At 38.5% G+C, this 17,436-nt stretch overlaps 58 non-coding genes and 1 pseudogene across 58 annotated transcripts; all 59 read right to left on the bottom strand.

The window, feature by feature from the left end:
- Positions 1-28: 28 nt before the first annotated feature.
- On the bottom strand, positions 29-147 carry LOC120578535 (5S ribosomal RNA). Its single transcript, XR_005644350.1, has one exon. It is a non-coding gene; the product is annotated as a 5S ribosomal RNA (ribosomal RNA).
- A 200-nt stretch (positions 148-347) lies between these two features.
- LOC120578534 (5S ribosomal RNA) lies at positions 348-466 on the bottom strand. The gene has a single exon (XR_005644349.1). It is a non-coding gene; the product is annotated as a 5S ribosomal RNA (ribosomal RNA).
- A 200-nt stretch (positions 467-666) lies between these two features.
- On the bottom strand, positions 667-785 carry LOC120578533 (5S ribosomal RNA). The gene has a single exon (XR_005644348.1). It is a non-coding gene; the product is annotated as a 5S ribosomal RNA (ribosomal RNA).
- Positions 786-985: 200 nt separating this feature from the next.
- On the bottom strand, positions 986-1,104 carry LOC120578532 (5S ribosomal RNA). Its single transcript, XR_005644347.1, has one exon. It is a non-coding gene; the product is annotated as a 5S ribosomal RNA (ribosomal RNA).
- A 200-nt stretch (positions 1,105-1,304) lies between these two features.
- On the bottom strand, positions 1,305-1,423 carry LOC120578531 (5S ribosomal RNA). The gene has a single exon (XR_005644346.1). It is a non-coding gene; the product is annotated as a 5S ribosomal RNA (ribosomal RNA).
- A 200-nt stretch (positions 1,424-1,623) lies between these two features.
- On the bottom strand, positions 1,624-1,742 carry LOC120578530 (5S ribosomal RNA). The gene has a single exon (XR_005644345.1). It is a non-coding gene; the product is annotated as a 5S ribosomal RNA (ribosomal RNA).
- A 200-nt stretch (positions 1,743-1,942) lies between these two features.
- LOC120578529 (5S ribosomal RNA) lies at positions 1,943-2,061 on the bottom strand. The gene has a single exon (XR_005644344.1). It is a non-coding gene; the product is annotated as a 5S ribosomal RNA (ribosomal RNA).
- A 200-nt stretch (positions 2,062-2,261) lies between these two features.
- LOC120578528 (5S ribosomal RNA) lies at positions 2,262-2,380 on the bottom strand. The gene has a single exon (XR_005644343.1). It is a non-coding gene; the product is annotated as a 5S ribosomal RNA (ribosomal RNA).
- A 200-nt stretch (positions 2,381-2,580) lies between these two features.
- LOC120578526 (5S ribosomal RNA) lies at positions 2,581-2,699 on the bottom strand. Its single transcript, XR_005644341.1, has one exon. It is a non-coding gene; the product is annotated as a 5S ribosomal RNA (ribosomal RNA).
- Positions 2,700-2,899: 200 nt separating this feature from the next.
- On the bottom strand, positions 2,900-3,018 carry LOC120578525 (5S ribosomal RNA). Its single transcript, XR_005644340.1, has one exon. It is a non-coding gene; the product is annotated as a 5S ribosomal RNA (ribosomal RNA).
- Positions 3,019-3,183: 165 nt separating this feature from the next.
- Positions 3,184-3,302, bottom strand: LOC120578524 (5S ribosomal RNA). The gene has a single exon (XR_005644339.1). It is a non-coding gene; the product is annotated as a 5S ribosomal RNA (ribosomal RNA).
- A 165-nt stretch (positions 3,303-3,467) lies between these two features.
- LOC120578523 (5S ribosomal RNA) lies at positions 3,468-3,586 on the bottom strand. Its single transcript, XR_005644338.1, has one exon. It is a non-coding gene; the product is annotated as a 5S ribosomal RNA (ribosomal RNA).
- Positions 3,587-3,786: 200 nt separating this feature from the next.
- On the bottom strand, positions 3,787-3,905 carry LOC120578522 (5S ribosomal RNA). The gene has a single exon (XR_005644337.1). It is a non-coding gene; the product is annotated as a 5S ribosomal RNA (ribosomal RNA).
- A 199-nt stretch (positions 3,906-4,104) lies between these two features.
- On the bottom strand, positions 4,105-4,223 carry LOC120578521 (5S ribosomal RNA). The gene has a single exon (XR_005644336.1). It is a non-coding gene; the product is annotated as a 5S ribosomal RNA (ribosomal RNA).
- A 200-nt stretch (positions 4,224-4,423) lies between these two features.
- Positions 4,424-4,542, bottom strand: LOC120578520 (5S ribosomal RNA). The gene has a single exon (XR_005644335.1). It is a non-coding gene; the product is annotated as a 5S ribosomal RNA (ribosomal RNA).
- A 200-nt stretch (positions 4,543-4,742) lies between these two features.
- Positions 4,743-4,861, bottom strand: LOC120578519 (5S ribosomal RNA). The gene has a single exon (XR_005644334.1). It is a non-coding gene; the product is annotated as a 5S ribosomal RNA (ribosomal RNA).
- Positions 4,862-5,026: 165 nt separating this feature from the next.
- LOC120578518 (5S ribosomal RNA) lies at positions 5,027-5,145 on the bottom strand. Its single transcript, XR_005644333.1, has one exon. It is a non-coding gene; the product is annotated as a 5S ribosomal RNA (ribosomal RNA).
- Positions 5,146-5,310: 165 nt separating this feature from the next.
- On the bottom strand, positions 5,311-5,429 carry LOC120578517 (5S ribosomal RNA). Its single transcript, XR_005644332.1, has one exon. It is a non-coding gene; the product is annotated as a 5S ribosomal RNA (ribosomal RNA).
- A 165-nt stretch (positions 5,430-5,594) lies between these two features.
- On the bottom strand, positions 5,595-5,713 carry LOC120578515 (5S ribosomal RNA). Its single transcript, XR_005644330.1, has one exon. It is a non-coding gene; the product is annotated as a 5S ribosomal RNA (ribosomal RNA).
- A 165-nt stretch (positions 5,714-5,878) lies between these two features.
- On the bottom strand, positions 5,879-5,997 carry LOC120578514 (5S ribosomal RNA). Its single transcript, XR_005644329.1, has one exon. It is a non-coding gene; the product is annotated as a 5S ribosomal RNA (ribosomal RNA).
- A 200-nt stretch (positions 5,998-6,197) lies between these two features.
- Positions 6,198-6,316, bottom strand: LOC120578513 (5S ribosomal RNA). Its single transcript, XR_005644328.1, has one exon. It is a non-coding gene; the product is annotated as a 5S ribosomal RNA (ribosomal RNA).
- Positions 6,317-6,481: 165 nt separating this feature from the next.
- On the bottom strand, positions 6,482-6,600 carry LOC120578512 (5S ribosomal RNA). The gene has a single exon (XR_005644327.1). It is a non-coding gene; the product is annotated as a 5S ribosomal RNA (ribosomal RNA).
- Positions 6,601-6,799: 199 nt separating this feature from the next.
- Positions 6,800-6,918, bottom strand: LOC120578511 (5S ribosomal RNA). The gene has a single exon (XR_005644326.1). It is a non-coding gene; the product is annotated as a 5S ribosomal RNA (ribosomal RNA).
- Positions 6,919-7,083: 165 nt separating this feature from the next.
- On the bottom strand, positions 7,084-7,202 carry LOC120578510 (5S ribosomal RNA). The gene has a single exon (XR_005644325.1). It is a non-coding gene; the product is annotated as a 5S ribosomal RNA (ribosomal RNA).
- A 164-nt stretch (positions 7,203-7,366) lies between these two features.
- On the bottom strand, positions 7,367-7,485 carry LOC120578509 (5S ribosomal RNA). The gene has a single exon (XR_005644324.1). It is a non-coding gene; the product is annotated as a 5S ribosomal RNA (ribosomal RNA).
- Positions 7,486-7,650: 165 nt separating this feature from the next.
- On the bottom strand, positions 7,651-7,769 carry LOC120578508 (5S ribosomal RNA). The gene has a single exon (XR_005644323.1). It is a non-coding gene; the product is annotated as a 5S ribosomal RNA (ribosomal RNA).
- Positions 7,770-7,934: 165 nt separating this feature from the next.
- Positions 7,935-8,053, bottom strand: LOC120578507 (5S ribosomal RNA). Its single transcript, XR_005644322.1, has one exon. It is a non-coding gene; the product is annotated as a 5S ribosomal RNA (ribosomal RNA).
- Positions 8,054-8,217: 164 nt separating this feature from the next.
- LOC120578506 (5S ribosomal RNA) lies at positions 8,218-8,336 on the bottom strand. The gene has a single exon (XR_005644321.1). It is a non-coding gene; the product is annotated as a 5S ribosomal RNA (ribosomal RNA).
- Positions 8,337-8,536: 200 nt separating this feature from the next.
- LOC120578504 (5S ribosomal RNA) lies at positions 8,537-8,655 on the bottom strand. Its single transcript, XR_005644319.1, has one exon. It is a non-coding gene; the product is annotated as a 5S ribosomal RNA (ribosomal RNA).
- Positions 8,656-8,820: 165 nt separating this feature from the next.
- LOC120578503 (5S ribosomal RNA) lies at positions 8,821-8,939 on the bottom strand. The gene has a single exon (XR_005644318.1). It is a non-coding gene; the product is annotated as a 5S ribosomal RNA (ribosomal RNA).
- A 200-nt stretch (positions 8,940-9,139) lies between these two features.
- LOC120578502 (5S ribosomal RNA) lies at positions 9,140-9,258 on the bottom strand. Its single transcript, XR_005644317.1, has one exon. It is a non-coding gene; the product is annotated as a 5S ribosomal RNA (ribosomal RNA).
- A 164-nt stretch (positions 9,259-9,422) lies between these two features.
- On the bottom strand, positions 9,423-9,541 carry LOC120578501 (5S ribosomal RNA). Its single transcript, XR_005644316.1, has one exon. It is a non-coding gene; the product is annotated as a 5S ribosomal RNA (ribosomal RNA).
- Positions 9,542-9,706: 165 nt separating this feature from the next.
- On the bottom strand, positions 9,707-9,825 carry LOC120578500 (5S ribosomal RNA). The gene has a single exon (XR_005644315.1). It is a non-coding gene; the product is annotated as a 5S ribosomal RNA (ribosomal RNA).
- A 200-nt stretch (positions 9,826-10,025) lies between these two features.
- On the bottom strand, positions 10,026-10,144 carry LOC120578499 (5S ribosomal RNA). The gene has a single exon (XR_005644314.1). It is a non-coding gene; the product is annotated as a 5S ribosomal RNA (ribosomal RNA).
- Positions 10,145-10,309: 165 nt separating this feature from the next.
- LOC120578498 (5S ribosomal RNA) lies at positions 10,310-10,428 on the bottom strand. The gene has a single exon (XR_005644313.1). It is a non-coding gene; the product is annotated as a 5S ribosomal RNA (ribosomal RNA).
- A 164-nt stretch (positions 10,429-10,592) lies between these two features.
- LOC120578497 (5S ribosomal RNA) lies at positions 10,593-10,711 on the bottom strand. Its single transcript, XR_005644312.1, has one exon. It is a non-coding gene; the product is annotated as a 5S ribosomal RNA (ribosomal RNA).
- A 165-nt stretch (positions 10,712-10,876) lies between these two features.
- On the bottom strand, positions 10,877-10,995 carry LOC120578496 (5S ribosomal RNA). Its single transcript, XR_005644311.1, has one exon. It is a non-coding gene; the product is annotated as a 5S ribosomal RNA (ribosomal RNA).
- A 200-nt stretch (positions 10,996-11,195) lies between these two features.
- Positions 11,196-11,314, bottom strand: LOC120578495 (5S ribosomal RNA). The gene has a single exon (XR_005644310.1). It is a non-coding gene; the product is annotated as a 5S ribosomal RNA (ribosomal RNA).
- A 200-nt stretch (positions 11,315-11,514) lies between these two features.
- LOC120578493 (5S ribosomal RNA) lies at positions 11,515-11,633 on the bottom strand. Its single transcript, XR_005644308.1, has one exon. It is a non-coding gene; the product is annotated as a 5S ribosomal RNA (ribosomal RNA).
- Positions 11,634-11,798: 165 nt separating this feature from the next.
- On the bottom strand, positions 11,799-11,917 carry LOC120578492 (5S ribosomal RNA). Its single transcript, XR_005644307.1, has one exon. It is a non-coding gene; the product is annotated as a 5S ribosomal RNA (ribosomal RNA).
- Positions 11,918-12,082: 165 nt separating this feature from the next.
- On the bottom strand, positions 12,083-12,201 carry LOC120578491 (5S ribosomal RNA). Its single transcript, XR_005644306.1, has one exon. It is a non-coding gene; the product is annotated as a 5S ribosomal RNA (ribosomal RNA).
- A 165-nt stretch (positions 12,202-12,366) lies between these two features.
- LOC120578490 (5S ribosomal RNA) lies at positions 12,367-12,485 on the bottom strand. Its single transcript, XR_005644305.1, has one exon. It is a non-coding gene; the product is annotated as a 5S ribosomal RNA (ribosomal RNA).
- Positions 12,486-12,650: 165 nt separating this feature from the next.
- Positions 12,651-12,769, bottom strand: LOC120578489 (5S ribosomal RNA). The gene has a single exon (XR_005644304.1). It is a non-coding gene; the product is annotated as a 5S ribosomal RNA (ribosomal RNA).
- A 165-nt stretch (positions 12,770-12,934) lies between these two features.
- Positions 12,935-13,053, bottom strand: LOC120578487 (5S ribosomal RNA). The gene has a single exon (XR_005644302.1). It is a non-coding gene; the product is annotated as a 5S ribosomal RNA (ribosomal RNA).
- A 165-nt stretch (positions 13,054-13,218) lies between these two features.
- On the bottom strand, positions 13,219-13,337 carry LOC120578486 (5S ribosomal RNA). The gene has a single exon (XR_005644301.1). It is a non-coding gene; the product is annotated as a 5S ribosomal RNA (ribosomal RNA).
- A 164-nt stretch (positions 13,338-13,501) lies between these two features.
- LOC120578485 (5S ribosomal RNA) lies at positions 13,502-13,620 on the bottom strand. Its single transcript, XR_005644300.1, has one exon. It is a non-coding gene; the product is annotated as a 5S ribosomal RNA (ribosomal RNA).
- Positions 13,621-13,784: 164 nt separating this feature from the next.
- Positions 13,785-13,903, bottom strand: LOC120578484 (5S ribosomal RNA). The gene has a single exon (XR_005644299.1). It is a non-coding gene; the product is annotated as a 5S ribosomal RNA (ribosomal RNA).
- A 165-nt stretch (positions 13,904-14,068) lies between these two features.
- LOC120578483 (5S ribosomal RNA) lies at positions 14,069-14,187 on the bottom strand. The gene has a single exon (XR_005644298.1). It is a non-coding gene; the product is annotated as a 5S ribosomal RNA (ribosomal RNA).
- A 165-nt stretch (positions 14,188-14,352) lies between these two features.
- LOC120578481 (5S ribosomal RNA) lies at positions 14,353-14,471 on the bottom strand. The gene has a single exon (XR_005644296.1). It is a non-coding gene; the product is annotated as a 5S ribosomal RNA (ribosomal RNA).
- Positions 14,472-14,636: 165 nt separating this feature from the next.
- On the bottom strand, positions 14,637-14,755 carry LOC120578480 (5S ribosomal RNA). Its single transcript, XR_005644295.1, has one exon. It is a non-coding gene; the product is annotated as a 5S ribosomal RNA (ribosomal RNA).
- A 165-nt stretch (positions 14,756-14,920) lies between these two features.
- LOC120578479 (5S ribosomal RNA) lies at positions 14,921-15,039 on the bottom strand. Its single transcript, XR_005644294.1, has one exon. It is a non-coding gene; the product is annotated as a 5S ribosomal RNA (ribosomal RNA).
- A 164-nt stretch (positions 15,040-15,203) lies between these two features.
- Positions 15,204-15,311, bottom strand: LOC120578730 (uncharacterized; annotated as a pseudogene).
- Positions 15,312-15,476: 165 nt separating this feature from the next.
- Positions 15,477-15,595, bottom strand: LOC120578478 (5S ribosomal RNA). The gene has a single exon (XR_005644293.1). It is a non-coding gene; the product is annotated as a 5S ribosomal RNA (ribosomal RNA).
- Positions 15,596-15,760: 165 nt separating this feature from the next.
- On the bottom strand, positions 15,761-15,879 carry LOC120578477 (5S ribosomal RNA). Its single transcript, XR_005644292.1, has one exon. It is a non-coding gene; the product is annotated as a 5S ribosomal RNA (ribosomal RNA).
- Positions 15,880-16,044: 165 nt separating this feature from the next.
- LOC120578476 (5S ribosomal RNA) lies at positions 16,045-16,163 on the bottom strand. The gene has a single exon (XR_005644291.1). It is a non-coding gene; the product is annotated as a 5S ribosomal RNA (ribosomal RNA).
- A 165-nt stretch (positions 16,164-16,328) lies between these two features.
- On the bottom strand, positions 16,329-16,447 carry LOC120578475 (5S ribosomal RNA). The gene has a single exon (XR_005644290.1). It is a non-coding gene; the product is annotated as a 5S ribosomal RNA (ribosomal RNA).
- A 165-nt stretch (positions 16,448-16,612) lies between these two features.
- Positions 16,613-16,731, bottom strand: LOC120578474 (5S ribosomal RNA). Its single transcript, XR_005644289.1, has one exon. It is a non-coding gene; the product is annotated as a 5S ribosomal RNA (ribosomal RNA).
- Positions 16,732-16,896: 165 nt separating this feature from the next.
- LOC120578473 (5S ribosomal RNA) lies at positions 16,897-17,015 on the bottom strand. Its single transcript, XR_005644288.1, has one exon. It is a non-coding gene; the product is annotated as a 5S ribosomal RNA (ribosomal RNA).
- A 165-nt stretch (positions 17,016-17,180) lies between these two features.
- On the bottom strand, positions 17,181-17,299 carry LOC120578472 (5S ribosomal RNA). The gene has a single exon (XR_005644287.1). It is a non-coding gene; the product is annotated as a 5S ribosomal RNA (ribosomal RNA).
- Positions 17,300-17,436: the final 137 nt, after the last annotated feature.

Below are 17,436 nucleotides of genomic sequence, written 5' to 3'. Positions count from 1 at the left end.
CAAAAAGAACACGAAATTTTGGCAAAAAGAGGTGCAACACAAGGACTTCCCAGGAGGTCACCCATCCTAGTACTACTCTCGCCCAAGCACGCTTAACTGCGGAGTTCTGATGGGATCCGGTGCATTAGTGCTGGTATGATCGCACCTGAGAGTAAAGCGTTGTAATTGTATATATGCATTTCTAATTTATTTTTCAAAAAAGACGTCAAACTACGCTAATTAATTAACTAATAGAGTGTTAGGTAGCGTAAATTAACGGAAAAAATGAAATACAATCGAAGTTTATTTTTCAAAAACGACGTAAAATTACGCTAATTAACAAAAAGAACACGAAATTTTGGCAAAAAGAGGTGCAACACAAGGACTTCCCAGGAGGTCACCCATCCTAGTACTACTCTCGCCCAAGCACGCTTAACTGCGGAGTTCTGATGGGATCCGGTGCATTAGTGCTGGTATGATCGCACCTGAGAGTAAAGCGTTGTAATTGTATATATGCATTTCTAATTTATTTTTCAAAAAAGACGTCAAACTACGCTAATTAATTAACTAATAGAGTGTTAGGTAGCGTAAATTAACGGAAAAAATGAAATACAATCGAAGTTTATTTTTCAAAAACGACGTAAAATTACGCTAATTAACAAAAAGAACACGAAATTTTGGCAAAAAGAGGTGCAACACAAGGACTTCCCAGGAGGTCACCCATCCTAGTACTACTCTCGCCCAAGCACGCTTAACTGCGGAGTTCTGATGGGATCCGGTGCATTAGTGCTGGTATGATCGCACCTGAGAGTAAAGCGTTGTAATTGTATATATGCATTTCTAATTTATTTTTCAAAAAAGACGTCAAACTACGCTAATTAATTAACTAATAGAGTGTTAGGTAGCGTAAATTAACGGAAAAAATGAAATACAATCGAAGTTTATTTTTCAAAAACGACGTAAAATTACGCTAATTAACAAAAAGAACACGAAATTTTGGCAAAAAGAGGTGCAACACAAGGACTTCCCAGGAGGTCACCCATCCTAGTACTACTCTCGCCCAAGCACGCTTAACTGCGGAGTTCTGATGGGATCCGGTGCATTAGTGCTGGTATGATCGCACCTGAGAGTAAAGCGTTGTAATTGTATATATGCATTTCTAATTTATTTTTCAAAAAAGACGTCAAACTACGCTAATTAATTAACTAATAGAGTGTTAGGTAGCGTAAATTAACGGAAAAAATGAAATACAATCGAAGTTTATTTTTCAAAAACGACGTAAAATTACGCTAATTAACAAAAAGAACACGAAATTTTGGCAAAAAGAGGTGCAACACAAGGACTTCCCAGGAGGTCACCCATCCTAGTACTACTCTCGCCCAAGCACGCTTAACTGCGGAGTTCTGATGGGATCCGGTGCATTAGTGCTGGTATGATCGCACCTGAGAGTAAAGCGTTGTAATTGTATATATGCATTTCTAATTTATTTTTCAAAAAAGACGTCAAACTACGCTAATTAATTAACTAATAGAGTGTTAGGTAGCGTAAATTAACGGAAAAAATGAAATACAATCGAAGTTTATTTTTCAAAAACGACGTAAAATTACGCTAATTAACAAAAAGAACACGAAATTTTGGCAAAAAGAGGTGCAACACAAGGACTTCCCAGGAGGTCACCCATCCTAGTACTACTCTCGCCCAAGCACGCTTAACTGCGGAGTTCTGATGGGATCCGGTGCATTAGTGCTGGTATGATCGCACCTGAGAGTAAAGCGTTGTAATTGTATATATGCATTTCTAATTTATTTTTCAAAAAAGACGTCAAACTACGCTAATTAATTAACTAATAGAGTGTTAGGTAGCGTAAATTAACGGAAAAAATGAAATACAATCGAAGTTTATTTTTCAAAAACGACGTAAAATTACGCTAATTAACAAAAAGAACACGAAATTTTGGCAAAAAGAGGTGCAACACAAGGACTTCCCAGGAGGTCACCCATCCTAGTACTACTCTCGCCCAAGCACGCTTAACTGCGGAGTTCTGATGGGATCCGGTGCATTAGTGCTGGTATGATCGCACCTGAGAGTAAAGCGTTGTAATTGTATATATGCATTTCTAATTTATTTTTCAAAAAAGACGTCAAACTACGCTAATTAATTAACTAATAGAGTGTTAGGTAGCGTAAATTAACGGAAAAAATGAAATACAATCGAAGTTTATTTTTCAAAAACGACGTAAAATTACGCTAATTAACAAAAAGAACACGAAATTTTGGCAAAAAGAGGTGCAACACAAGGACTTCCCAGGAGGTCACCCATCCTAGTACTACTCTCGCCCAAGCACGCTTAACTGCGGAGTTCTGATGGGATCCGGTGCATTAGTGCTGGTATGATCGCACCTGAGAGTAAAGCGTTGTAATTGTATATATGCATTTCTAATTTATTTTTCAAAAAAGACGTCAAACTACGCTAATTAATTAACTAATAGAGTGTTAGGTAGCGTAAATTAACGGAAAAAATGAAATACAATCGAAGTTTATTTTTCAAAAACGACGTAAAATTACGCTAATTAACAAAAAGAACACGAAATTTTGGCAAAAAGAGGTGCAACACAAGGACTTCCCAGGAGGTCACCCATCCTAGTACTACTCTCGCCCAAGCACGCTTAACTGCGGAGTTCTGATGGGATCCGGTGCATTAGTGCTGGTATGATCGCACCTGAGAGTAAAGCGTTGTAATTGTATATATGCATTTCTAATTTATTTTTCAAAAAAGACGTCAAACTACGCTAATTAATTAACTAATAGAGTGTTAGGTAGCGTAAATTAACGGAAAAAATGAAATACAATCGAAGTTTATTTTTCAAAAACGACGTAAAATTACGCTAATTAACAAAAAGAACACGAAATTTTGGCAAAAAGAGGTGCAACACAAGGACTTCCCAGGAGGTCACCCATCCTAGTACTACTCTCGCCCAAGCACGCTTAACTGCGGAGTTCTGATGGGATCCGGTGCATTAGTGCTGGTATGATCGCACCTGAGAGTAAAGCGTTGTAATTGTATATATGCATTTCTAATTTATTTTTCAAAAAAGACGTCAAACTACGCTAATTAATTAACTAATAGAGTGTTAGGTAGCGTAAATTAACGGAACGACGTAAAATTACGCTAATTAACAAAAAGAACACGAAATTTTGGCAAAAAGAGGTGCAACACAAGGACTTCCCAGGAGGTCACCCATCCTAGTACTACTCTCGCCCAAGCACGCTTAACTGCGGAGTTCTGATGGGATCCGGTGCATTAGTGCTGGTATGATCGCACCTGAGAGTAAAGCGTTGTAATTGTATATATGCATTTCTAATTTATTTTTCAAAAAAGACGTCAAACTACGCTAATTAATTAACTAATAGAGTGTTAGGTAGCGTAAATTAACGGAACGACGTAAAATTACGCTAATTAACAAAAAGAACACGAAATTTTGGCAAAAAGAGGTGCAACACAAGGACTTCCCAGGAGGTCACCCATCCTAGTACTACTCTCGCCCAAGCACGCTTAACTGCGGAGTTCTGATGGGATCCGGTGCATTAGTGCTGGTATGATCGCACCTGAGAGTAAAGCGTTGTAATTGTATATATGCATTTCTAATTTATTTTTCAAAAAAGACGTCAAACTACGCTAATTAATTAACTAATAGAGTGTTAGGTAGCGTAAATTAACGGAAAAAATGAAATACAATCGAAGTTTATTTTTCAAAAACGACGTAAAATTACGCTAATTAACAAAAAGAACACGAAATTTTGGCAAAAAGAGGTGCAACACAAGGACTTCCCAGGAGGTCACCCATCCTAGTACTACTCTCGCCCAAGCACGCTTAACTGCGGAGTTCTGATGGGATCCGGTGCATTAGTGCTGGTATGATCGCACCTGAGAGTAAAGCGTTGTAATTGTATATATGCATTTCTAATTTATTTTTCAAAAAAGACGTCAAACTACGCTAATTAATTAACTAATAGAGTGTTAGGTAGCGTAAATTAACGGAAAAAATGAAATACAATCGAAGTTTATTTTTCAAAAACGACGTAAAATTACGCTAATTAACAAAAAGAACACGAAATTTTGGCAAAAGAGGTGCAACACAAGGACTTCCCAGGAGGTCACCCATCCTAGTACTACTCTCGCCCAAGCACGCTTAACTGCGGAGTTCTGATGGGATCCGGTGCATTAGTGCTGGTATGATCGCACCTGAGAGTAAAGCGTTGTAATTGTATATATGCATTTCTAATTTATTTTTCAAAAAAGACGTCAAACTACGCTAATTAATTAACTAATAGAGTGTTAGGTAGCGTAAATTAACGGAAAAAATGAAATACAATCGAAGTTTATTTTTCAAAAACGACGTAAAATTACGCTAATTAACAAAAAGAACACGAAATTTTGGCAAAAAGAGGTGCAACACAAGGACTTCCCAGGAGGTCACCCATCCTAGTACTACTCTCGCCCAAGCACGCTTAACTGCGGAGTTCTGATGGGATCCGGTGCATTAGTGCTGGTATGATCGCACCTGAGAGTAAAGCGTTGTAATTGTATATATGCATTTCTAATTTATTTTTCAAAAAAGACGTCAAACTACGCTAATTAATTAACTAATAGAGTGTTAGGTAGCGTAAATTAACGGAAAAAATGAAATACAATCGAAGTTTATTTTTCAAAAACGACGTAAAATTACGCTAATTAACAAAAAGAACACGAAATTTTGGCAAAAAGAGGTGCAACACAAGGACTTCCCAGGAGGTCACCCATCCTAGTACTACTCTCGCCCAAGCACGCTTAACTGCGGAGTTCTGATGGGATCCGGTGCATTAGTGCTGGTATGATCGCACCTGAGAGTAAAGCGTTGTAATTGTATATATGCATTTCTAATTTATTTTTCAAAAAAGACGTCAAACTACGCTAATTAATTAACTAATAGAGTGTTAGGTAGCGTAAATTAACGGAACGACGTAAAATTACGCTAATTAACAAAAAGAACACGAAATTTTGGCAAAAAGAGGTGCAACACAAGGACTTCCCAGGAGGTCACCCATCCTAGTACTACTCTCGCCCAAGCACGCTTAACTGCGGAGTTCTGATGGGATCCGGTGCATTAGTGCTGGTATGATCGCACCTGAGAGTAAAGCGTTGTAATTGTATATATGCATTTCTAATTTATTTTTCAAAAAAGACGTCAAACTACGCTAATTAATTAACTAATAGAGTGTTAGGTAGCGTAAATTAACGGAACGACGTAAAATTACGCTAATTAACAAAAAGAACACGAAATTTTGGCAAAAAGAGGTGCAACACAAGGACTTCCCAGGAGGTCACCCATCCTAGTACTACTCTCGCCCAAGCACGCTTAACTGCGGAGTTCTGATGGGATCCGGTGCATTAGTGCTGGTATGATCGCACCTGAGAGTAAAGCGTTGTAATTGTATATATGCATTTCTAATTTATTTTTCAAAAAAGACGTCAAACTACGCTAATTAATTAACTAATAGAGTGTTAGGTAGCGTAAATTAACGGAACGACGTAAAATTACGCTAATTAACAAAAAGAACACGAAATTTTGGCAAAAAGAGGTGCAACACAAGGACTTCCCAGGAGGTCACCCATCCTAGTACTACTCTCGCCCAAGCACGCTTAACTGCGGAGTTCTGATGGGATCCGGTGCATTAGTGCTGGTATGATCGCACCTGAGAGTAAAGCGTTGTAATTGTATATATGCATTTCTAATTTATTTTTCAAAAAAGACGTCAAACTACGCTAATTAATTAACTAATAGAGTGTTAGGTAGCGTAAATTAACGGAACGACGTAAAATTACGCTAATTAACAAAAAGAACACGAAATTTTGGCAAAAAGAGGTGCAACACAAGGACTTCCCAGGAGGTCACCCATCCTAGTACTACTCTCGCCCAAGCACGCTTAACTGCGGAGTTCTGATGGGATCCGGTGCATTAGTGCTGGTATGATCGCACCTGAGAGTAAAGCGTTGTAATTGTATATATGCATTTCTAATTTATTTTTCAAAAAAGACGTCAAACTACGCTAATTAATTAACTAATAGAGTGTTAGGTAGCGTAAATTAACGGAAAAAATGAAATACAATCGAAGTTTATTTTTCAAAAACGACGTAAAATTACGCTAATTAACAAAAAGAACACGAAATTTTGGCAAAAAGAGGTGCAACACAAGGACTTCCCAGGAGGTCACCCATCCTAGTACTACTCTCGCCCAAGCACGCTTAACTGCGGAGTTCTGATGGGATCCGGTGCATTAGTGCTGGTATGATCGCACCTGAGAGTAAAGCGTTGTAATTGTATATATGCATTTCTAATTTATTTTTCAAAAAAGACGTCAAACTACGCTAATTAATTAACTAATAGAGTGTTAGGTAGCGTAAATTAACGGAACGACGTAAAATTACGCTAATTAACAAAAAGAACACGAAATTTTGGCAAAAAGAGGTGCAACACAAGGACTTCCCAGGAGGTCACCCATCCTAGTACTACTCTCGCCCAAGCACGCTTAACTGCGGAGTTCTGATGGGATCCGGTGCATTAGTGCTGGTATGATCGCACCTGAGAGTAAAGCGTTGTAATTGTATATATGCATTTCTAATTTATTTTTCAAAAAAGACGTCAAACTACGCTAATTAATTAACTAATAGAGTGTTAGGTAGCGTAAATTAACGGAAAAAATGAAATACAATCGAAGTTTATTTTTCAAAAACGACGTAAAATTACGCTAATTAACAAAAGAACACGAAATTTTGGCAAAAAGAGGTGCAACACAAGGACTTCCCAGGAGGTCACCCATCCTAGTACTACTCTCGCCCAAGCACGCTTAACTGCGGAGTTCTGATGGGATCCGGTGCATTAGTGCTGGTATGATCGCACCTGAGAGTAAAGCGTTGTAATTGTATATATGCATTTCTAATTTATTTTTCAAAAAAGACGTCAAACTACGCTAATTAATTAACTAATAGAGTGTTAGGTAGCGTAAATTAACGGAACGACGTAAAATTACGCTAATTAACAAAAAGAACACGAAATTTTGGCAAAAAGAGGTGCAACACAAGGACTTCCCAGGAGGTCACCCATCCTAGTACTACTCTCGCCCAAGCACGCTTAACTGCGGAGTTCTGATGGGATCCGGTGCATTAGTGCTGGTATGATCGCACCTGAGAGTAAAGCGTTGTAATTGTATATATGCATTTCTAATTTATTTTTCAAAAAAGACGTCAAACTACGCTAATTAATTAACTAATAGAGTGTTAGGTAGCGTAAATTAACGGAACGACGTAAAATTACGCTAATTAACAAAAAGAACACGAAATTTTGGCAAAAGAGGTGCAACACAAGGACTTCCCAGGAGGTCACCCATCCTAGTACTACTCTCGCCCAAGCACGCTTAACTGCGGAGTTCTGATGGGATCCGGTGCATTAGTGCTGGTATGATCGCACCTGAGAGTAAAGCGTTGTAATTGTATATATGCATTTCTAATTTATTTTTCAAAAAAGACGTCAAACTACGCTAATTAATTAACTAATAGAGTGTTAGGTAGCGTAAATTAACGGAACGACGTAAAATTACGCTAATTAACAAAAAGAACACGAAATTTTGGCAAAAAGAGGTGCAACACAAGGACTTCCCAGGAGGTCACCCATCCTAGTACTACTCTCGCCCAAGCACGCTTAACTGCGGAGTTCTGATGGGATCCGGTGCATTAGTGCTGGTATGATCGCACCTGAGAGTAAAGCGTTGTAATTGTATATATGCATTTCTAATTTATTTTTCAAAAAAGACGTCAAACTACGCTAATTAATTAACTAATAGAGTGTTAGGTAGCGTAAATTAACGGAACGACGTAAAATTACGCTAATTAACAAAAAGAACACGAAATTTTGGCAAAAAGAGGTGCAACACAAGGACTTCCCAGGAGGTCACCCATCCTAGTACTACTCTCGCCCAAGCACGCTTAACTGCGGAGTTCTGATGGGATCCGGTGCATTAGTGCTGGTATGATCGCACCTGAGAGTAAAGCGTTGTAATTGTATATATGCATTTCTAATTTATTTTTCAAAAAAGACGTCAAACTACGCTAATTAATTAACTAATAGAGTGTTAGGTAGCGTAAATTAACGGAACGACGTAAAATTACGCTAATTAACAAAAAGAACACGAAATTTTGGCAAAAGAGGTGCAACACAAGGACTTCCCAGGAGGTCACCCATCCTAGTACTACTCTCGCCCAAGCACGCTTAACTGCGGAGTTCTGATGGGATCCGGTGCATTAGTGCTGGTATGATCGCACCTGAGAGTAAAGCGTTGTAATTGTATATATGCATTTCTAATTTATTTTTCAAAAAAGACGTCAAACTACGCTAATTAATTAACTAATAGAGTGTTAGGTAGCGTAAATTAACGGAAAAAATGAAATACAATCGAAGTTTATTTTTCAAAAACGACGTAAAATTACGCTAATTAACAAAAAGAACACGAAATTTTGGCAAAAAGAGGTGCAACACAAGGACTTCCCAGGAGGTCACCCATCCTAGTACTACTCTCGCCCAAGCACGCTTAACTGCGGAGTTCTGATGGGATCCGGTGCATTAGTGCTGGTATGATCGCACCTGAGAGTAAAGCGTTGTAATTGTATATATGCATTTCTAATTTATTTTTCAAAAAAGACGTCAAACTACGCTAATTAATTAACTAATAGAGTGTTAGGTAGCGTAAATTAACGGAACGACGTAAAATTACGCTAATTAACAAAAAGAACACGAAATTTTGGCAAAAAGAGGTGCAACACAAGGACTTCCCAGGAGGTCACCCATCCTAGTACTACTCTCGCCCAAGCACGCTTAACTGCGGAGTTCTGATGGGATCCGGTGCATTAGTGCTGGTATGATCGCACCTGAGAGTAAAGCGTTGTAATTGTATATATGCATTTCTAATTTATTTTTCAAAAAAGACGTCAAACTACGCTAATTAATTAACTAATAGAGTGTTAGGTAGCGTAAATTAACGGAAAAAATGAAATACAATCGAAGTTTATTTTTCAAAAACGACGTAAAATTACGCTAATTAACAAAAAGAACACGAAATTTTGGCAAAAAGAGGTGCAACACAAGGACTTCCCAGGAGGTCACCCATCCTAGTACTACTCTCGCCCAAGCACGCTTAACTGCGGAGTTCTGATGGGATCCGGTGCATTAGTGCTGGTATGATCGCACCTGAGAGTAAAGCGTTGTAATTGTATATATGCATTTCTAATTTATTTTTCAAAAAAGACGTCAAACTACGCTAATTAATTAACTAATAGAGTGTTAGGTAGCGTAAATTAACGGAACGACGTAAAATTACGCTAATTAACAAAAAGAACACGAAATTTTGGCAAAAGAGGTGCAACACAAGGACTTCCCAGGAGGTCACCCATCCTAGTACTACTCTCGCCCAAGCACGCTTAACTGCGGAGTTCTGATGGGATCCGGTGCATTAGTGCTGGTATGATCGCACCTGAGAGTAAAGCGTTGTAATTGTATATATGCATTTCTAATTTATTTTTCAAAAAAGACGTCAAACTACGCTAATTAATTAACTAATAGAGTGTTAGGTAGCGTAAATTAACGGAACGACGTAAAATTACGCTAATTAACAAAAAGAACACGAAATTTTGGCAAAAAGAGGTGCAACACAAGGACTTCCCAGGAGGTCACCCATCCTAGTACTACTCTCGCCCAAGCACGCTTAACTGCGGAGTTCTGATGGGATCCGGTGCATTAGTGCTGGTATGATCGCACCTGAGAGTAAAGCGTTGTAATTGTATATATGCATTTCTAATTTATTTTTCAAAAAAGACGTCAAACTACGCTAATTAATTAACTAATAGAGTGTTAGGTAGCGTAAATTAACGGAAAAAATGAAATACAATCGAAGTTTATTTTTCAAAAACGACGTAAAATTACGCTAATTAACAAAAAGAACACGAAATTTTGGCAAAAAGAGGTGCAACACAAGGACTTCCCAGGAGGTCACCCATCCTAGTACTACTCTCGCCCAAGCACGCTTAACTGCGGAGTTCTGATGGGATCCGGTGCATTAGTGCTGGTATGATCGCACCTGAGAGTAAAGCGTTGTAATTGTATATATGCATTTCTAATTTATTTTTCAAAAAAGACGTCAAACTACGCTAATTAATTAACTAATAGAGTGTTAGGTAGCGTAAATTAACGGAACGACGTAAAATTACGCTAATTAACAAAAAGAACACGAAATTTTGGCAAAAAGAGGTGCAACACAAGGACTTCCCAGGAGGTCACCCATCCTAGTACTACTCTCGCCCAAGCACGCTTAACTGCGGAGTTCTGATGGGATCCGGTGCATTAGTGCTGGTATGATCGCACCTGAGAGTAAAGCGTTGTAATTGTATATATGCATTTCTAATTTATTTTTCAAAAAAGACGTCAAACTACGCTAATTAATTAACTAATAGAGTGTTAGGTAGCGTAAATTAACGGAACGACGTAAATTACGCTAATTAACAAAAAGAACACGAAATTTTGGCAAAAAGAGGTGCAACACAAGGACTTCCCAGGAGGTCACCCATCCTAGTACTACTCTCGCCCAAGCACGCTTAACTGCGGAGTTCTGATGGGATCCGGTGCATTAGTGCTGGTATGATCGCACCTGAGAGTAAAGCGTTGTAATTGTATATATGCATTTCTAATTTATTTTTCAAAAAAGACGTCAAACTACGCTAATTAATTAACTAATAGAGTGTTAGGTAGCGTAAATTAACGGAACGACGTAAAATTACGCTAATTAACAAAAAGAACACGAAATTTTGGCAAAAAGAGGTGCAACACAAGGACTTCCCAGGAGGTCACCCATCCTAGTACTACTCTCGCCCAAGCACGCTTAACTGCGGAGTTCTGATGGGATCCGGTGCATTAGTGCTGGTATGATCGCACCTGAGAGTAAAGCGTTGTAATTGTATATATGCATTTCTAATTTATTTTTCAAAAAAGACGTCAAACTACGCTAATTAATTAACTAATAGAGTGTTAGGTAGCGTAAATTAACGGAAAAAATGAAATACAATCGAAGTTTATTTTTCAAAAACGACGTAAAATTACGCTAATTAACAAAAAGAACACGAAATTTTGGCAAAAAGAGGTGCAACACAAGGACTTCCCAGGAGGTCACCCATCCTAGTACTACTCTCGCCCAAGCACGCTTAACTGCGGAGTTCTGATGGGATCCGGTGCATTAGTGCTGGTATGATCGCACCTGAGAGTAAAGCGTTGTAATTGTATATATGCATTTCTAATTTATTTTTCAAAAAAGACGTCAAACTACGCTAATTAATTAACTAATAGAGTGTTAGGTAGCGTAAATTAACGGAAAAAATGAAATACAATCGAAGTTTATTTTTCAAAAACGACGTAAAATTACGCTAATTAACAAAAAGAACACGAAATTTTGGCAAAAAGAGGTGCAACACAAGGACTTCCCAGGAGGTCACCCATCCTAGTACTACTCTCGCCCAAGCACGCTTAACTGCGGAGTTCTGATGGGATCCGGTGCATTAGTGCTGGTATGATCGCACCTGAGAGTAAAGCGTTGTAATTGTATATATGCATTTCTAATTTATTTTTCAAAAAAGACGTCAAACTACGCTAATTAATTAACTAATAGAGTGTTAGGTAGCGTAAATTAACGGAACGACGTAAAATTACGCTAATTAACAAAAAGAACACGAAATTTTGGCAAAAAGAGGTGCAACACAAGGACTTCCCAGGAGGTCACCCATCCTAGTACTACTCTCGCCCAAGCACGCTTAACTGCGGAGTTCTGATGGGATCCGGTGCATTAGTGCTGGTATGATCGCACCTGAGAGTAAAGCGTTGTAATTGTATATATGCATTTCTAATTTATTTTTCAAAAAAGACGTCAAACTACGCTAATTAATTAACTAATAGAGTGTTAGGTAGCGTAAATTAACGGAACGACGTAAAATTACGCTAATTAACAAAAAGAACACGAAATTTTGGCAAAAAGAGGTGCAACACAAGGACTTCCCAGGAGGTCACCCATCCTAGTACTACTCTCGCCCAAGCACGCTTAACTGCGGAGTTCTGATGGGATCCGGTGCATTAGTGCTGGTATGATCGCACCTGAGAGTAAAGCGTTGTAATTGTATATATGCATTTCTAATTTATTTTTCAAAAAAGACGTCAAACTACGCTAATTAATTAACTAATAGAGTGTTAGGTAGCGTAAATTAACGGAACGACGTAAAATTACGCTAATTAACAAAAAGAACACGAAATTTTGGCAAAAAGAGGTGCAACACAAGGACTTCCCAGGAGGTCACCCATCCTAGTACTACTCTCGCCCAAGCACGCTTAACTGCGGAGTTCTGATGGGATCCGGTGCATTAGTGCTGGTATGATCGCACCTGAGAGTAAAGCGTTGTAATTGTATATATGCATTTCTAATTTATTTTTCAAAAAAGACGTCAAACTACGCTAATTAATTAACTAATAGAGTGTTAGGTAGCGTAAATTAACGGAACGACGTAAAATTACGCTAATTAACAAAAAGAACACGAAATTTTGGCAAAAAGAGGTGCAACACAAGGACTTCCCAGGAGGTCACCCATCCTAGTACTACTCTCGCCCAAGCACGCTTAACTGCGGAGTTCTGATGGGATCCGGTGCATTAGTGCTGGTATGATCGCACCTGAGAGTAAAGCGTTGTAATTGTATATATGCATTTCTAATTTATTTTTCAAAAAAGACGTCAAACTACGCTAATTAATTAACTAATAGAGTGTTAGGTAGCGTAAATTAACGGAACGACGTAAAATTACGCTAATTAACAAAAAGAACACGAAATTTTGGCAAAAAGAGGTGCAACACAAGGACTTCCCAGGAGGTCACCCATCCTAGTACTACTCTCGCCCAAGCACGCTTAACTGCGGAGTTCTGATGGGATCCGGTGCATTAGTGCTGGTATGATCGCACCTGAGAGTAAAGCGTTGTAATTGTATATATGCATTTCTAATTTATTTTTCAAAAAAGACGTCAAACTACGCTAATTAATTAACTAATAGAGTGTTAGGTAGCGTAAATTAACGGAACGACGTAAAATTACGCTAATTAACAAAAAGAACACGAAATTTTGGCAAAAAGAGGTGCAACACAAGGACTTCCCAGGAGGTCACCCATCCTAGTACTACTCTCGCCCAAGCACGCTTAACTGCGGAGTTCTGATGGGATCCGGTGCATTAGTGCTGGTATGATCGCACCTGAGAGTAAAGCGTTGTAATTGTATATATGCATTTCTAATTTATTTTTCAAAAAAGACGTCAAACTACGCTAATTAATTAACTAATAGAGTGTTAGGTAGCGTAAATTAACGGAACGACGTAAAATTACGCTAATTAACAAAAAGAACACGAAATTTTGGCAAAAGAGGTGCAACACAAGGACTTCCCAGGAGGTCACCCATCCTAGTACTACTCTCGCCCAAGCACGCTTAACTGCGGAGTTCTGATGGGATCCGGTGCATTAGTGCTGGTATGATCGCACCTGAGAGTAAAGCGTTGTAATTGTATATATGCATTTCTAATTTATTTTTCAAAAAGACGTCAAACTACGCTAATTAATTAACTAATAGAGTGTTAGGTAGCGTAAATTAACGGAACGACGTAAAATTACGCTAATTAACAAAAAGAACACGAAATTTTGGCAAAAAGAGGTGCAACACAAGGACTTCCCAGGAGGTCACCCATCCTAGTACTACTCTCGCCCAAGCACGCTTAACTGCGGAGTTCTGATGGGATCCGGTGCATTAGTGCTGGTATGATCGCACCTGAGAGTAAAGCGTTGTAATTGTATATATGCATTTCTAATTTATTTTTCAAAAAAGACGTCAAACTACGCTAATTAATTAACTAATAGAGTGTTAGGTAGCGTAAATTAACGGAACGACGTAAAATTACGCTAATTAACAAAAAGAACACGAAATTTTGGCAAAAAGAGGTGCAACACAAGGACTTCCCAGGAGGTCACCCATCCTAGTACTACTCTCGCCCAAGCACGCTTAACTGCGGAGTTCTGATGGGATCCGGTGCATTAGTGCTGGTATGATCGCACCTGAGAGTAAAGCGTTGTAATTGTATATATGCATTTCTAATTTATTTTTCAAAAAAGACGTCAAACTACGCTAATTAATTAACTAATAGAGTGTTAGGTAGCGTAAATTAACGGAACGACGTAAAATTACGCTAATTAACAAAAAGAACACGAAATTTTGGCAAAAAGAGGTGCAACACAAGGACTTCCCAGGAGGTCACCCATCCTAGTACTACTCTCGCCCAAGCACGCTTAACTGCGGAGTTCTGATGGGATCCGGTGCATTAGTGCTGGTATGATCGCACCTGAGAGTAAAGCGTTGTAATTGTATATATGCATTTCTAATTTATTTTTCAAAAAAGACGTCAAACTACGCTAATTAATTAACTAATAGAGTGTTAGGTAGCGTAAATTAACGGAACGACGTAAAATTACGCTAATTAACAAAAAGAACACGAAATTTTGGCAAAAAGAGGTGCAACACAAGGACTTCCCAGGAGGTCACCCATCCTAGTACTACTCTCGCCCAAGCACGCTTAACTGCGGAGTTCTGATGGGATCCGGTGCATTAGTGCTGGTATGATCGCACCTGAGAGTAAAGCGTTGTAATTGTATATATGCATTTCTAATTTATTTTTCAAAAAAGACGTCAAACTACGCTAATTAATTAACTAATAGAGTGTTAGGTAGCGTAAATTAACGGAACGACGTAAAATTACGCTAATTAACAAAAAGAACACGAAATTTTGGCAAAAAGAGGTGCAACACAAGGACTTCCCAGGAGGTCACCCATCCTAGTACTACTCTCGCCCAAGCACGCTTAACTGCGGAGTTCTGATGGGATCCGGTGCATTAGTGCTGGTATGATCGCACCTGAGAGTAAAGCGTTGTAATTGTATATATGCATTTCTAATTTATTTTTCAAAAAAGACGTCAAACTACGCTAATTAATTAACTAATAGAGTGTTAGGTAGCGTAAATTAACGGAACGACGTAAAATTACGCTAATTAACAAAAGAACACGAAATTTTGGCAAAAAGAGGTGCAACACAAGAGGTCACCCATCCTAGTACTACTCTCGCCCAAGCACGCTTAACTGCGGAGTTCTGATGGGATCCGGTGCATTAGTGCTGGTATGATCGCACCTGAGAGTAAAGCGTTGTAATTGTATATATGCATTTCTAATTTATTTTTCAAAAAAGACGTCAAACTACGCTAATTAATTAACTAATAGAGTGTTAGGTAGCGTAAATTAACGGAACGACGTAAAATTACGCTAATTAACAAAAAGAACACGAAATTTTGGCAAAAAGAGGTGCAACACAAGGACTTCCCAGGAGGTCACCCATCCTAGTACTACTCTCGCCCAAGCACGCTTAACTGCGGAGTTCTGATGGGATCCGGTGCATTAGTGCTGGTATGATCGCACCTGAGAGTAAAGCGTTGTAATTGTATATATGCATTTCTAATTTATTTTTCAAAAAAGACGTCAAACTACGCTAATTAATTAACTAATAGAGTGTTAGGTAGCGTAAATTAACGGAACGACGTAAAATTACGCTAATTAACAAAAAGAACACGAAATTTTGGCAAAAAGAGGTGCAACACAAGGACTTCCCAGGAGGTCACCCATCCTAGTACTACTCTCGCCCAAGCACGCTTAACTGCGGAGTTCTGATGGGATCCGGTGCATTAGTGCTGGTATGATCGCACCTGAGAGTAAAGCGTTGTAATTGTATATATGCATTTCTAATTTATTTTTCAAAAAAGACGTCAAACTACGCTAATTAATTAACTAATAGAGTGTTAGGTAGCGTAAATTAACGGAACGACGTAAAATTACGCTAATTAACAAAAAGAACACGAAATTTTGGCAAAAAGAGGTGCAACACAAGGACTTCCCAGGAGGTCACCCATCCTAGTACTACTCTCGCCCAAGCACGCTTAACTGCGGAGTTCTGATGGGATCCGGTGCATTAGTGCTGGTATGATCGCACCTGAGAGTAAAGCGTTGTAATTGTATATATGCATTTCTAATTTATTTTTCAAAAAAGACGTCAAACTACGCTAATTAATTAACTAATAGAGTGTTAGGTAGCGTAAATTAACGGAACGACGTAAAATTACGCTAATTAACAAAAAGAACACGAAATTTTGGCAAAAAGAGGTGCAACACAAGGACTTCCCAGGAGGTCACCCATCCTAGTACTACTCTCGCCCAAGCACGCTTAACTGCGGAGTTCTGATGGGATCCGGTGCATTAGTGCTGGTATGATCGCACCTGAGAGTAAAGCGTTGTAATTGTATATATGCATTTCTAATTTATTTTTCAAAAAAGACGTCAAACTACGCTAATTAATTAACTAATAGAGTGTTAGGTAGCGTAAATTAACGGAACGACGTAAAATTACGCTAATTAACAAAAAGAACACGAAATTTTGGCAAAAAGAGGTGCAACACAAGGACTTCCCAGGAGGTCACCCATCCTAGTACTACTCTCGCCCAAGCACGCTTAACTGCGGAGTTCTGATGGGATCCGGTGCATTAGTGCTGGTATGATCGCACCTGAGAGTAAAGCGTTGTAATTGTATATATGCATTTCTAATTTATTTTTCAAAAAAGACGTCAAACTACGCTAATTAATTAACTAATAGAGTGTTAGGTAGCGTAAATTAACGGAACGACGTAAAATTACGCTAATTAACAAAAAGAACACGAAATTTTGGCAAAAAGAGGTGCAACACAAGGACTTCCCAGGAGGTCACCCATCCTAGTACTACTCTCGCCCAAGCACGCTTAACTGCGGAGTTCTGATGGGATCCGGTGCATTAGTGCTGGTATGATCGCACCTGAGAGTAAAGCGTTGTAATTGTATATATGCATTTCTAATTTATTTTTCAAAAAAGACGTCAAACTACGCTAATTAATTAACTAATAGAGTGTTAGGTAGCGTAAATTAACGGAACGACGTAAAATTACGCTAATTAACAAAAAGAACACGAAATTTTGGCAAAAAGAGGTGCAACACAAGGACTTCCCAGGAGGTCACCCATCCTAGTACTACTCTCGCCCAAGCACGCTTAACTGCGGAGTTCTGATGGGATCCGGTGCATTAGTGCTGGTATGATCGCACCTGAGAGTAAAGCGTTGTAATTGTATATATGCATTTCTAATTTATTTTTCAAAAAAGACGTCAAACTACGCTAATTAATTAACTAATAGAGTGTTAGGTAGCGTAAATTAACGGAACGACGTAAAATTACGCTAATTAA

Source organism: Medicago truncatula, chromosome 2 (genome assembly GCF_003473485.1).
Source record: "Medicago truncatula cultivar Jemalong A17 chromosome 2, MtrunA17r5.0-ANR, whole genome shotgun sequence".
NCBI classification, from domain to species: Eukaryota; Viridiplantae; Streptophyta; class Magnoliopsida; order Fabales; family Fabaceae; genus Medicago; species Medicago truncatula.
The sequence above is the reverse complement of the archived record's forward strand: the minus strand, read 5'-3'. Positions and strand labels throughout refer to the sequence as shown.